General features: G+C 34.8%; 1 protein-coding gene across 6 annotated transcripts in view; it reads left to right on the top strand.

Annotated features, from left to right (window-relative positions):
- CDH18 (cadherin 18) overlaps positions 1 to 13,421 on the top strand; it is a 993,557-nt gene that overhangs the window by 200,336 nt on the left and 779,800 nt on the right. The window contains exon 2 of one of the 6 annotated variants that reach the window (XM_057541770.1): positions 3,929 to 4,011. The exons of the other annotated variants lie outside the window; for them this stretch is intronic. The gene's annotated coding sequence lies outside the window, so the exon portion shown is untranslated. The remainder of the gene's footprint in view (positions 1 to 3,928; positions 4,012 to 13,421) is intronic. 6 annotated transcript variants of the gene reach the window in all.

The raw sequence follows: 13,421 nt of genomic DNA, 5'->3' as shown, positions 1-13,421 counted from the left end.
CAACGAAGTTAAAAAAAATGCAAGTATTTAAAGGCCACAGTTTACAAAGAAAATAAATACTAAGAGAAAGATCATTCTTTTAGCTGTTTCCAGTGTGAGAACAACATGAACTCTCAAAAGGAAAAATTGCTGTAAAAGTAAAGCTTCCAGCTGCTTTATAATCCATATGAAAGCCAAATGCTAATCTCTAGATTGTTTTACTAGATTGCCTCAACATAAGATGCCTTTCTTATGAAAAACTTTATGATTTTGTTAAATAAGTAAAGCATGACAGTTATAGGAATCTTAGACAATAAAGATGTGCACAAAGAAAAATGGCTATCGAATCACTCCAAATACAACATCAGTCTTTAAAATGCAAATATTTTGTGCTATTCGTACATGTGTTCATATTAAAGTGAGATCACATAAAACGTATTTAGGTACTGAAATCTGTTTTTTATTTTTTCGCTTAAAATATATTGGTACCATCTCCTAATTTAAAAAATACACCTATTGCATCAATTTCAAATTAAGGGTATATTTCAGGACACTTAGATTGTTTGTAATTTTGCATCTTTAAAAAGAGAAACTGTATAGTTCCTTTACTATCACTTGGAGAACATGTTTCAGTGTTTTCTTAGGTTCTGACCCTGTAGATGGTATTGCCTGACTTAATGTTACACACTTTTGTAAGCATTTTGAATTGCCCTCCAGAAAGTTAACTCTAGTAAAAACTCACACCAACAATGCATGAGAATGAGTTCCCCTACAAAACAAAAAACACTACCTGTAATCAAAAATTTTTATCATTTACCATCTGATAAGAAATAAATAGAATGTCATTCAAAATATTTTTTCTATTATTATGAATGACTGAATTATTTGGCCTAGGTTTTATTGGCCAGTTTTATATTTTGTGATTCCTTTATTTGAATGTAAGATCCTATGGTAAAAAGTTTATTTTGTTTTGTTCAATTTTCATCTCCAGTAACTAGAACAATTTCTGTAACATAGGAGGCACTATCTTCAACTGTTTTGTTTAAATTAACCATTTTTGAAGCATCATTTCTGTTCTTTGCTCATTTTCTATTGGCATGTTAGCGTGTGTGTGTTGATTTGTGTTATGTGTGTTTTTTTAACTGTAAAATTATTAATCTCTTGTCTGCCAAAAATGAAAGTCTATTTTTTTTTCCAGTTACCTGAAATATGTTTATAGCATCTTATCTGCCTCCTTCCCTCCTTCTCTTTCTAATTTTTATTTTAAAATATATACTGTTAAACAGCTCAATCTGTTTCCTTTTGCCTTTGGAGTCATACTTAAAAATCTGTCATTTTTAAAAGATGTATATTTAAATCCACGCTGGATTTTTTTTTCTAAAAATGTTAGATAAATATAATTTTCTCTTAATTTCTAACCTGTTATCCTAACACTGTTTATGAATTAGCTCCTTTTTCCTGAAATTGAGTTATATATATACTACATATATTAAATATCTAGGAATGTTTGGCCCTATTTCTCTAGCTTTTGATCTATTCTATTGATATGACCATTTTTCCCCTAGTACCTTGTAGTTTTCACTCAATTGATAATGTGTTTTAATAGCTGATAAAGTCCTCTTTACTCTTGATTTCATCTACATGCTGTCTAAATTTTAATAAATATTCATTAAATATTAATTGCTCACCTTATTCGTCATTAAACATGTTTTGAGTTAGTCATCTTAGTCATTTTTTTCTTCCATAAGCATTTGAGATTTATTTTGGAGGGAGTGTTTTTTTTTAATGCCCTACTTGTTTTTTAAAAGAATGTTAGTGCTTTGGTTAGAAAAGCAATTATACTCCAATAAAGATGTTAAAAAAATATATATTCCAATTTTAAATCAATAAAGGATATATTTTGCAAATAAACATATTTTGTATTTAGGTTAGGAAGTTACCTCCATGTCTGTTGTGCCAGTCAACCCGCAGCATTACTTAAATTTAGCTCTCTGGAGTGTGAAAAATCTAAAATGCCATGTGGCTGCCATTTCTCTTGTGCTTCCATCAGTTTGTTAGGTGTTTCTTACCTTATTATTAAAAATATATTGGCCATGAGTTGTATGTAAATATTAAGCTTGCTGCATATCCACGTATATGGAGGTAAAACTTCAGACGCATAAGCATTTAGCTACAGATATCTAAAAATAATTTTCCTTTATCTTAAAATACTGTTTTGCAATCAAGAAAATGTATCATGAGGTGGAATTATTTTTCACGCAGGTAAAGTAATCCTAATCATAGTTAATGAGCAATATGCACTTTCCAAAGCCTTTTATATCAGTGGCAGACTGAGAGTTCTTAGAAAAGAATTAAATGTCAAGGCAAACAAGTATAAGATTTGTATGGTCAAATCATACCTTATAAGTGAGGATATTGTACTTGAAAGAGAAAATAACCTCTCATTCAGGTACAGGCTATGCTGAATTCACACGTGAAATGCTGCCTGCAGATGAGTGTAACATTTCAAAAAAGGTATGTTAGGTTTGGAAAAGCCAAGAGAACAAAGGTGAAATGGTCAAGGGCAGGCAGTTGTTTTCCTGGAGGATGCCCTTGAAGTTGCCAGGGGTGGGTTGTGGGGAGAGCCACACTGAGCTCCTCCAGTTTTGGCACAGATAAATGACAGTATCTCAATCTCAGATGAAGTGCCACATTAACACAAGCACAAAATCTGTCACTTGTATTAGTCTAGATTGTCTAAGATGTGAGTATTGATAGGAAATTAGATGTGTGGGACATTTATTCAGGGAAGAGGGAACGGAACCAGACAAGTCTGGAAGAACCTTTGGATGATGATGGAGGTCTGACCCCTTCAAGAAGAGAAGAAAGAAAGGAAGTGAAACATGGTTTTAAGAAAATTCTAGTAAAGGTGTCAGGAAGTCCTGAGCCAATGTCCCCACTTAGGGGAGTGTTTCCCAGAAATGGTCCATCTTAGTACATCTCTCATGCTCGGTCATTGATTAGGAGCAGCTGTGAGAATCACAACTTCCATCCGAACGGGTTCTGCATCTCATAAGGCAGCAACTGAGGCTGCAAGTCATATATGTAGGAGAGCCCATAGATGTATTGTCATGGCAGCCAAAGCATTTGACACCTGTCCCCCCCGTGTTTGTTCTTCCAATCTGGATGCCTTTGCTAAATCTCTTCTATACAGACTTTCTGATTCTTTATTGAAGTATAAATTAAAAAGCTCAGGGGTCAAGTGAGAGAATAAATACGTGTTGTTACATGATTAAAGTGTACGCACAGTGTGAATCATATAATATATAGTTTGGGTAAATTTAAAATAGACATATTCAAATATATCCCGAGTAAAGAGGATCCTCTCAATTTAAATCAGTTAATGTGAAATTTCAAAGTGAAAGCTCTGTATGTAATTAGACAACAAAGTGCCACTAACCACTTTTGTTATATTTTTAAATGCTTCTTTTTAATGTATTATTTATAATGTTTTGTTCTTTATCAAGGATTTAAAACTTTCTGCAAAACACTTCTGAAAACTCTGTTTCAAAGTAGATTAGCTACTTCTGTTAAAAATAATGTAGTTACACTTTCTTTTAAGTAAGATTTTAAGTTTATAACTGATGGAAGCAGGAAGCTGATCACACTTCTCCTAAAAAAAGTGAATTTTTAGAAAAGCAAATTGACCAGGAAACCATTAAGAACTCAAGAGTTCTAATCATGGTGGGCAGGGGACTCTATAAGCCAGTGGTATAGGGAAGCCTGTCTAGTTTCGTTCCCATTCTTCATCCCTGTGGGAGAAGGGATGAAAGGATGCAGGAGCTCTTGGGGCACAGCTGATCCAGAGTGCCAGAAAAGACAAATTACAGCTTTCAAGAGATGGGAAATAGTCATGGAAATGAATCACCCTTGCTAAGGTGGTAATGGCTGATTGTTGTATGATAAACAGTTCCAGAAAGACTTCGTTGCCAAGAGCCTGAAGGTTAAGGAAAAACATCAGGAAGAATTTCTGACTGACAACCTGAATTCCAGGTGAGTCAGAAGAGAACCTTGTAATAAAAGGCTGTATGTATGATCAGGGTGAATTAGGAAGACAAGTTAAATAGGATTTAATATTAATGTGCTGCATGTATATTGTCATTTCCTTAGTGAACTGGTTCTAAGGAGATGATAACCTCTTTTATGAATTTTGAGTTTACTTAATTTATTAATATATTTTAATTAAAACACAAGAAATAGTGTATAACACCCTATTAATAACCTAAAATATGATAAGGTTAGCCATCTGTCTTCCTGAAAAGCAATCTCTGAAAATCCTAATTCTGCTGACAAACACATGTTTGCAAACTGGAATCTTGGACACACACGCTTGGGCACTTAGAGGGGAGCTGCCAAAAAGGAAACGAGGAAAATCAAACTTCAGTTATGAACAGAGAATCAATGCAGAGAGTGTTATAACTTACTCATGTATGAGGGACAGAAGACTGTATTCTAGTGGAACACATGAGGCCAGGATAAATCAATGACTGTTATATATGACCTTCTTTCAATAATCAGGGGGAAAAAATGAATCAAAAGGAAAAACTATCTCATTATTCTTTGTGATATATTTAGAGAAAAAACAAAAAAAGCATGAAGGCTTACATAAAATGTTCCTTTCCATTAGTATTCATAACTAAGATTGTTTTGGTTAGTGTTATCCAGTTTTATACTTTCCAGCTTGCTATATTTTAAGAAGATATTTAGGAATAAAAATGTCTGAACAATTAAAAAATATAAATTGCATCAATAGCATCAACTTAAAAGACATTAGGTTCATATTTCTATACATAAAATTCTAATATTAAGATAATTATGTGTATTTAACCACTTGCGTGGAAGATTAATGTAGATGATTATTGCATGTTTTTGATAACTGAATGCAGTGGGAAAGGGCATGGGTATTGCAGTCATATCCGTGTGGAGTTAAATCCTCTATATACCTTGTATTCAATATCCAGATCCTGTCAGAATTCTGATTCTCTAACTAAGCTTCTACTTGCTCATCTATGCTATGGGGAAAATGATACCATTATTGTAAAAATTGGGGAAAAATTTCCGTGACTGTTTTTGAAGGTATCAGCCCTCATGTGGTAACTATCCAACAATTGTTTCCTGCATGATGCAGAATAAGACTGAGTGCTGCTTTGTCTTATTTTAGAGCCACCCTCTAGTTAACTTAAGCTGTTGAGCTTTGTTTTTATGAGAGCTGAGGAGCTGTCATTTCTTCCTCTCTCACTGCCACTTTAGCCTCAGTGGAACTTCTGGGTTCCATACTTTCCAGGGCTGCATAAAAATTGGAAATATCATAGCAAAATGACACCAAAAAAAACATAATTAGAAATATACATGCACCCCAATGTTCATCGCAGAACTATGTATAATAGCCAAGACATGGAAGCAACATAAATGTCCATCGACAGATGATGGATAAAGAAGACGTAGTGTGTGTGTGTGTGTGTGTGTGTGTGTGTGTGTACAGTGGAATACTACTCAGCCAAAAAGAAGAATGGAATAATGCCATTTGCAGCAACATGGATGGACCTGGAGATTATCATACTAAGTGAAGTAAGTCAGACAAAGAAAGACAAATATCATATGGTATTTCTTATATGTGGAATCTAAAAAAAAGTCATACAAATGAACTTATTTACAAAACAGAAATAGACCCACAGACATAGAAAACAAACTTCTGGTTACTAACAGGGAAAGAGGGGGAGGGATAAAATAGAAGTTTGGGATTAACATATACACACTACTGTATATAAAATAGATAATCAACAAGAAGTACTGTATAGCACAGGGAATTATACTCAATATTTTATAATAACATATAAGGGAAAAGAATCTGAAAAAGAATAAATATAGATATATATGTATAACTGAATCACTTTGCTGTACGTCTGAAACTAACACAACATTGTAAATCAACTACACTCCAATAAATAATAAATAATCAGACAACAAAAATATAGATTTTTATCTCACTAATAGCCATCTAGTAGTAGCATAACTAGATGGCAGGCAAGTCACTGAATCCTGCATTTTCACAATGGACTTTCATATTATGACCATTATATGCTGACACAACTAAATCTTATCTTTCACTTGCCAAAATTGAATTTTCATATAGCAGCTGGTCAAAAAAATATTTGAACTATTGCATAGTGATATCATCCAGCCAACAGAGCTCATAAAGTTTACAATATTGAAAATAAAAAAAAGATATGAAGAAATAATTAGGTGTGCTGAAAAGAGCCACATCTTCAGCGTCAGTCAGATGGTCTGTGCTTCCATCTCTTCAAGCACTTCAAGCAGAAATTATCTTTCCAAAAGCCAGATGTTGTATCAGTTATACAGACAGATTTAAGAAGAGCTCAGTTATAAATGGTTTGTCTTTGTAATACCACCTTAACCCTTAAATAAACAGCAGGCGGCTGTTGATGTTGCCTTTACTGAAAATAAGATATTTGCTAGGAAAGCATTTTATGTGGTTTTGTTAATTCCTTCAGCAAGTGTTTACTGACTATGTCCTATGTGCTAGGCATAGTTCTAAGCAGTTGATACATAAGTTAACATAAAGGACAAGATCTCTGCCCTCACAGAGTTTACATTCCAGTAGAGGGAGACAGAAAATAAACAACACAAATACAACACACACACACAATAATTTAAGGCATTTACATAACAAGTTAGAAGGGGATAAATGTCAGAAAATAAAGAGGTGGTCAGGGAAAAGTTTGTACTAGGATTTGCAACTAGGAGCTTAAAAACTCCTTTTTTTTTTTTTTTTTTTCTGTTCCAAAATGAAAAGATTTAGAAGTCCATTGAGATAGTTTTAAGTTTTCTTTCTGTTCCTTTATCATCTTTTATTATAAAGAAGCTAAAAGTTTGAAGAGAAAGAGCACCTCTAAACCAAATAATATTCTGAATGGCTCAGGTAAATAGTGTAGTTTTAGAAACTATTCACTCTTCCTCATCTTCTCATTTTCCTTTTTTCAAAATTCTAAGCTACCTCCTTCTATCTTATTCTTCTGTCACAGTCCTAAAATGTCTGCCTCCAGAGGGCGCATGAATAACCATAAAGATTCTTAACGTGATCTCCTTGTACAACTAAACCCATGAAAGTCATGAAATATGGCAATGTCAATTCATCAGTGCACAAAGAGTACCCATGATATGAAATCTGCACAAGACAGTTAATCCATGGTTGGATTATATATTGGCAAGCTAGGGATAATATTTTATAAAATATAGGTACCTTTATGCAATGATATTATACTTCATAATATCAATACATTTGTGAAGTGATATTATAGGTAATATTTTGCTGGCCTTAATGATCAGAAAATAGAGTATATTTTACATAGGGAAATTGACATTTTTTTCTGTTTCTGTAATTATCTAGCAACAATATTGTTGGAGATAAAAATCTCTGGGACTGAGATTTCTCTGGATTAAATTAAATAAAACATATCAGAAAATGTATGTATCAAAAGTCACTGAATCCTATTTTATTTTAGGATTATGTTTGGTTTTCATTGTGTATATCAACATGAAAAGTTGGCTGCTGCTTTTAATGTGTAGCCAGTCAAAGGAACTATGATGAGATGAATATTTCAGCTTAAAAAAAATTGTCTTCTAATATAAGTCAACATTAGAAGAGATCAGTAAGCAAGGAGACCCCTTATGAATCCTTGTCTTACCTTTTGAAAACCACATATCTAAATATAAAATACATAAGAGCTCCAGTTTTCTCTAGAGCCAGACTTCGCTATTTCTTTTCCAATATAGCTGGGTGAGCTATATTGAAAGGATATGTCAGCCTTTCTCGCTTGGCTTTGGTCAACTGTGACACTTGCTTTAAGACCATGAAAACTGCTGTGCATGGTGCTATATGCAAATGTGAAATATATGAAAATGTGAGAACATAATTTTACATAGCACGATATCAAGCTTTATTATACTGTCTCTAGCTCATTGCTTCTTAAAGGATCAGAAATGGAGTTGAAAATATATCCCACTATTTGTTCTATGTTAATAGTTATCCGATATGATTTCTTCCTAGCTTTGAGACAATGTATTCTGACATATCTTTTGAAAATTGGACATCTGCAATGGAGTGTTGTATATGAAAGAATAACATCCATTACATTTATAGATAAGCAGCTAAATCATTATATCTTGCAATCTTTGTGTAGTCCAGATGTGTGACATACTGATATTACATTCTTTTCGTGTTGTTCCTTACTCTGAATACATAACCCAAGACCTTGTCTTCAATAATCTACTGTTTTATCTTTTATCTGCACATTTGAACTCTAATGTCTGCTGGATCAAACACTTCCTTTCATTAATAAGATGAAAAGATTTTCCATCTATTATTCTCAATTTAAAAAATAAACCAGTGTATTGTGAAGATTAGAGGCAAAAAGCCAGAGATTCCAGAGTATTCAGTGAGTTCTACATAATTATCAGGAATGTATATTGCATTTGAACTTGAAGCACCTTACAGTAAAATTTGACTTTTTGTCTTGAAAAAGGCCGAATAGCATGTTAAAAAAAACAAAGAGAGAAAAGAAACACAGAAAAAACAAAAAACTTGTCTTCAAAGTAGTGCTGATTGGTGTAGATGTTTAAAATTTCAGTGATAATACAGGAGTAAAAGAAATTCAAAATGACCTTTAGAAGTTGTTTTTGTTCCTTAGCACACCACCAAACCCTTACTTCTATTCCTTTATTTATGGTACAATGTATGAAATCATAGCATAGATAAATAAAAAGATCAACATTGAAGTACTCTTCCTTTTTGATAATTACATGATAGCTAACTTCAATGAGTAACGTTTTCCTATAAAATGTTAATATAAATCTCCAAAACAGAATCTAACATTAGTAGAGAGCAAACATCTTCTGAAAAATAATTCTACGCATCCAAGGAAAAACATCTGTGCTTTTTGGACTTTATATCACAGGAAGTAAAAGCTTTAGGATGTGTGTAAGAGATGAGTTTTTGTTTTGTTTCTGTTTGTTTTCTGAGGATGAAGGTCCAGAGAGAATGGTTGTCATTCTCTCTGCTGCCAGAGAAAGGGGGGCCTGTAAAACTATGTCAGATGTAATGTTCCTTAAAAAATACTCGAGTCTAGAGGCTAGCCTTGTCTCATCCTTCTGTCTCTTCCCTTAATGATTCCATCCACTTTACATTGTCTTGTTTTTCATTATATATTCTTACTTTTGAAATGCTGTTTTCTGAGTATGGTACAAATTCCTTCATTGCTTTTACTCCTCTCTGATCACCTGTTCAGTTTCTTTCTTGGGCTCATTTCACGTCAGATTTTTTTCCTATCTTTGTCACAACAAATGATCTCCCCCCACATGTATACTGTCAAGCAGTCTCACTCCTAAAAGCCAACATAAACTGATAAGGAAATGAAAAATGTTTTGCCTTGCTGCCTGTAGGCATTAAGACTTCACTGATCTTTCGTTAACTGGTTTGATGATTTTATTCTGAAGTCTTCCTGTCAACCTACTTTTTGCATCAGTATTTTCTCTTACATTGTAATTGTGTACAAGGCCGAGATTTGCCTACATGTTTGTCTTTGAACATTGCAATTAAGCAATTAATGGACGTCTTTTCTTGTTAATGAGTTTGTTGTTCCATGCGATGCAATCTCATTTCACATCCAAACATACTTGGGAGGGAGGTGAGATGTTGGAAAAAGATTGCATAATTTGCTCATAGTCACACATTTATTAGTAGATCTAGACTAGATGGAGAGGGATTTCATTTTTTTTTGTCATTTAACAGCAAAACATGTTCGTTCAAAGAAATAGTTGGTAATGCATAAGTTTATTCATTAGGCTGACCTTTATTTTACTATTTTATCTGATTTTTCCTTTCTAAAAAGCACCACCCCACGTAGATCTCATAAGAAGTGTGCCTCAGCTTTCTCATTTCTAAGATGGGGATTTGTTAAAAGTAAATGTAAGCAGTTTAAAAAATATTCTTTCATAGTGTAAAATAATATATGAATGAAAAGTGCCGTTAATATCTTTTCTTGAAAGTCTGCCTTAATGTTTTTCCTATGTATTTTTTTCAATTGCTTGGTTATACACTTTAATTCTCATTTGTTTGCTAAAGAAATATTTACTGATATGCTACTATGTTTCAGAGACTCATGGGTGCTGAGAATACAGCAGTGAACAGCAGATAAAATTCCTGTCCACTCTAGTGATAAGACTCAGAAAAATAATTAAAGAAAGAAATTGAAGCGTGCATATATTAGAGAATAATAAGAGAAATAAAGAAAAATACAGTGGCTGTGAGGCTTAGGGAGTGATGAGGCAGTGGAAGTTTTCCATTTTTAATAAGAAGATCAGGGAAGTCCTCCTTGGGAAAATGGCCTTAAAGAAAAAGTCTGAAATAAGGGTGATTATCTGGAGGCAAATTATAACTGGCAAATGAAACAGCAAAGGCAATTGTCCTGAGACAGTAGGGTACTTGTCTTATTTGAACAATAAGAAGACCAGAAGTGTAATGTAGCTAGAGGGGAATAAGGAAAGAGTAGTGGGGCATAAAGCCAGAGGTGTGAAGCGGGGAGTGTCATGTAGGGGCTTTGTAGGATTTGGACTGTGACCCTCCCTGTGATATGATAGGAAGCTATGGAAAGTCTGAGCGAGGTTCACTCTCCCTATTGTGAGATCAAGAAACCAAAGAGGAACAGAAAGGAATCAAGAAGACCAGTTAGGAAGCTATCACCCATTGGCTAGGTGAGAGAGGATGATGGTGTTGACGAAATGGCAGTGAAACAGGCAAATTCTCGATGTGTTTTTAAGATAGAGATGACAGTATGTCCTGATGGGTTTAATGTTGGTGGGAGAAAAAGAGAGAAGCCTAGAACATCTACAAGGCTTTAGGTCTGGAAAGGTGGAAGAATGGGGTTGCCCTTTATTGAGGTGTAGGAGGAGCCATTTGTATGTGGGGGGTTGGTAAGTGTGATGATGGTGGTATACGTGTGTGTTGGGGGGAATTTATAAAGTTTCTTTTATTGATAAGTGTAATATAATTATTAGATCAAGTTCTCTAGTCTAGACTATTACCTTCCTTCACCCCGTAAACACTTAGTTGTCAGTTTCTTTTGATTTTACATTGGTCCGCTCTCTGTATCCCTTGCCTCCTTCCTATACTCACTGACTAACATTGCCCTTCAGTCCTTCTTGCCTGAGTTATTAAAACAGCCTCTGAATCTTCTCTCTGCTACTCACCGTTACTCTATCGTGTTCCTCTCAAGCACTGAAGTCAGATTAATATTTTGAAATGCTGTAGAGATTATGACGCTATCCAGCCCAAAGATGTTCAAAGACTCACCTTCCTTTCCCTACACATTTCCTATCCTGGTATTCAAGATATTCTAAAATCTGACCCCAAACTTTTATCTTTTAAATTTACTTGATATTAGTACTCATCACTAATTACAATTCTGTCAATTGAATGGTTCCTTATGACAGGAATAACCAACTTCCTCCTTACCTATCAACCCATTTTCACTTGACCAAAACCCTTTTCATTTGAGGTCAATGCTAATTCTCTCTCCTTAAAGACATACTCAACTCCTGCCACCAATAGGGAGTAATCATTCTCTATTCAAACTCCCATTTTTAATTTTGTTATACTAACTATGTCCATTAGTTTAAAGTTGTATCTTTCCTTATAAAGTGATTCCTCCAGAGAAGATCTTACTTGGCTAGAAAAGATAATCCAGGTAGAGATGGACCTTTCTTTGGTCAAGGTGTACAAATTGCTGCATAACAGTGTAACCGATACTGGTTTTTAAGACCAATGCAATCATACCACTGCAGTCGATGCCAATTAAATTCTTAAGATATTGAATGCATTTGTTTTTTAATTTCACTTGCCTCATTTGAATTGGAGAAATGAAATTGTTCACAATATCAACAAAACAAGGATTATCTTTACAAATGGAAAAGATGCAGCATTTTGATCCTATATTGTCCCCATGCAACAGTATTCCTATGATTGTGCATCTTGAGATAAATTTTGATACCCATTAGATAATAGGCCCCATAGTCAAAAGGAAGCAAAGACTTAAGTTTTTGGCAGGAATGACCTTTCACTACAAGAATTATTTTTTTTATCTTTTTTAAATGTTTGTTTACTCTTTTTTTTTTTTTAAGGGAACGCTATTTATTTATTTATTTATTTATTTTGGCTGTGTTGGGTCTTCGTTTCTGTGCGAGGGCTTTCTCTAGTTGCGGCGAGCGGGGGCCACTCTTCATCGCGGTGTGCGGGCCTCTCACTGTCGTGGCCTCTCGTTGCGGAGCACAGGCTCCAGACACGCAGGCTCAGTAGTTGTGGCTCACAGGCCTAGTTGCTCCGCGGCATGTGGGATCTTCCCAGACCAGGGCTCGAACCCGTGTCCCCTGCATTGGCAGGCAGATTCTCAACCACTGTGCCACCAGGGAAGCCCAAGAATTATTTTAAATGTCTATTCTTATCACCAAAGACTTAGTCTAAAAGGAGTAAAAAATCAATAAACCTATTTAAGGATGGTGAGACAAAGTAGATGACATAGTTGGAGCATTAAGGGCAGAGGAAGATGGAAAGAGAGTGCGTTAATTTGGACAGTAAAAAATAGCAAATATCCTGCCATTTTAAATGTTATTAGGACCAAATCTGAAGAAGTACATAACCTTTCAATGAGCTCAAGTTAAATATTCTAACTTAAAAATAGTATAGTTGTAGGAATAATTGCAGTCAAATTTGCACAATTATCAAATAATTGCGATAGAAATCAAATAAGCAGGTTTAGAAATAAACTCAGATGATACGAATGCCACTTAAAGGGCTTCACTGAACCAAAGCAAACTTCGTTCATCACAGACTAGAACTTGTGGGCAGAAGGGCTTGAAGATGCCCAGGATCCTTGTTCTTTAGACCCAGTGGAGGCAAGTACTTGACCTACAGGATGACTGGAAACATCATAGGGGCTGGACACTCTGCAGGCCTCTTTTCCAGCAAGAGGCCTCTCTCGTTTTTATTTTTATAGGGCAAGCTTGAGGGAGTTCTTGATAGAAGCAAGACAAAAACAGTATGTATTTGGGCACCAAATAGCCTGAACTAGGATATCAAATCTTTAAATGTGTTACTAAGAATATTCGAAGCATAGACCTTAAGACTACAGGAATTTGGAGTCAGCTGTGGCTTCTTCAGCAGGAGGGAGGGAGAGCCCCCTGTCTCAACTATCACATTGGCAAAGAGCTCCTGGAGCCATATGTGGACAATCCTGCTTGTCTATCTACAACCCTGCTTGTCTATCTACTAAGCCCCTCTGATGAAATGTCAGAGCCAAGGCTAGGGCTTTTCATAATAACCAGGCTGCAAG

Source organism: Balaenoptera acutorostrata, chromosome 2 (assembly GCF_949987535.1).
Source record: "Balaenoptera acutorostrata chromosome 2, mBalAcu1.1, whole genome shotgun sequence".
Classification (NCBI taxonomy): Eukaryota; Metazoa; Chordata; class Mammalia; order Artiodactyla; family Balaenopteridae; genus Balaenoptera; species Balaenoptera acutorostrata.
This window is presented reverse-complemented; position numbering and strand designations above follow the sequence as displayed.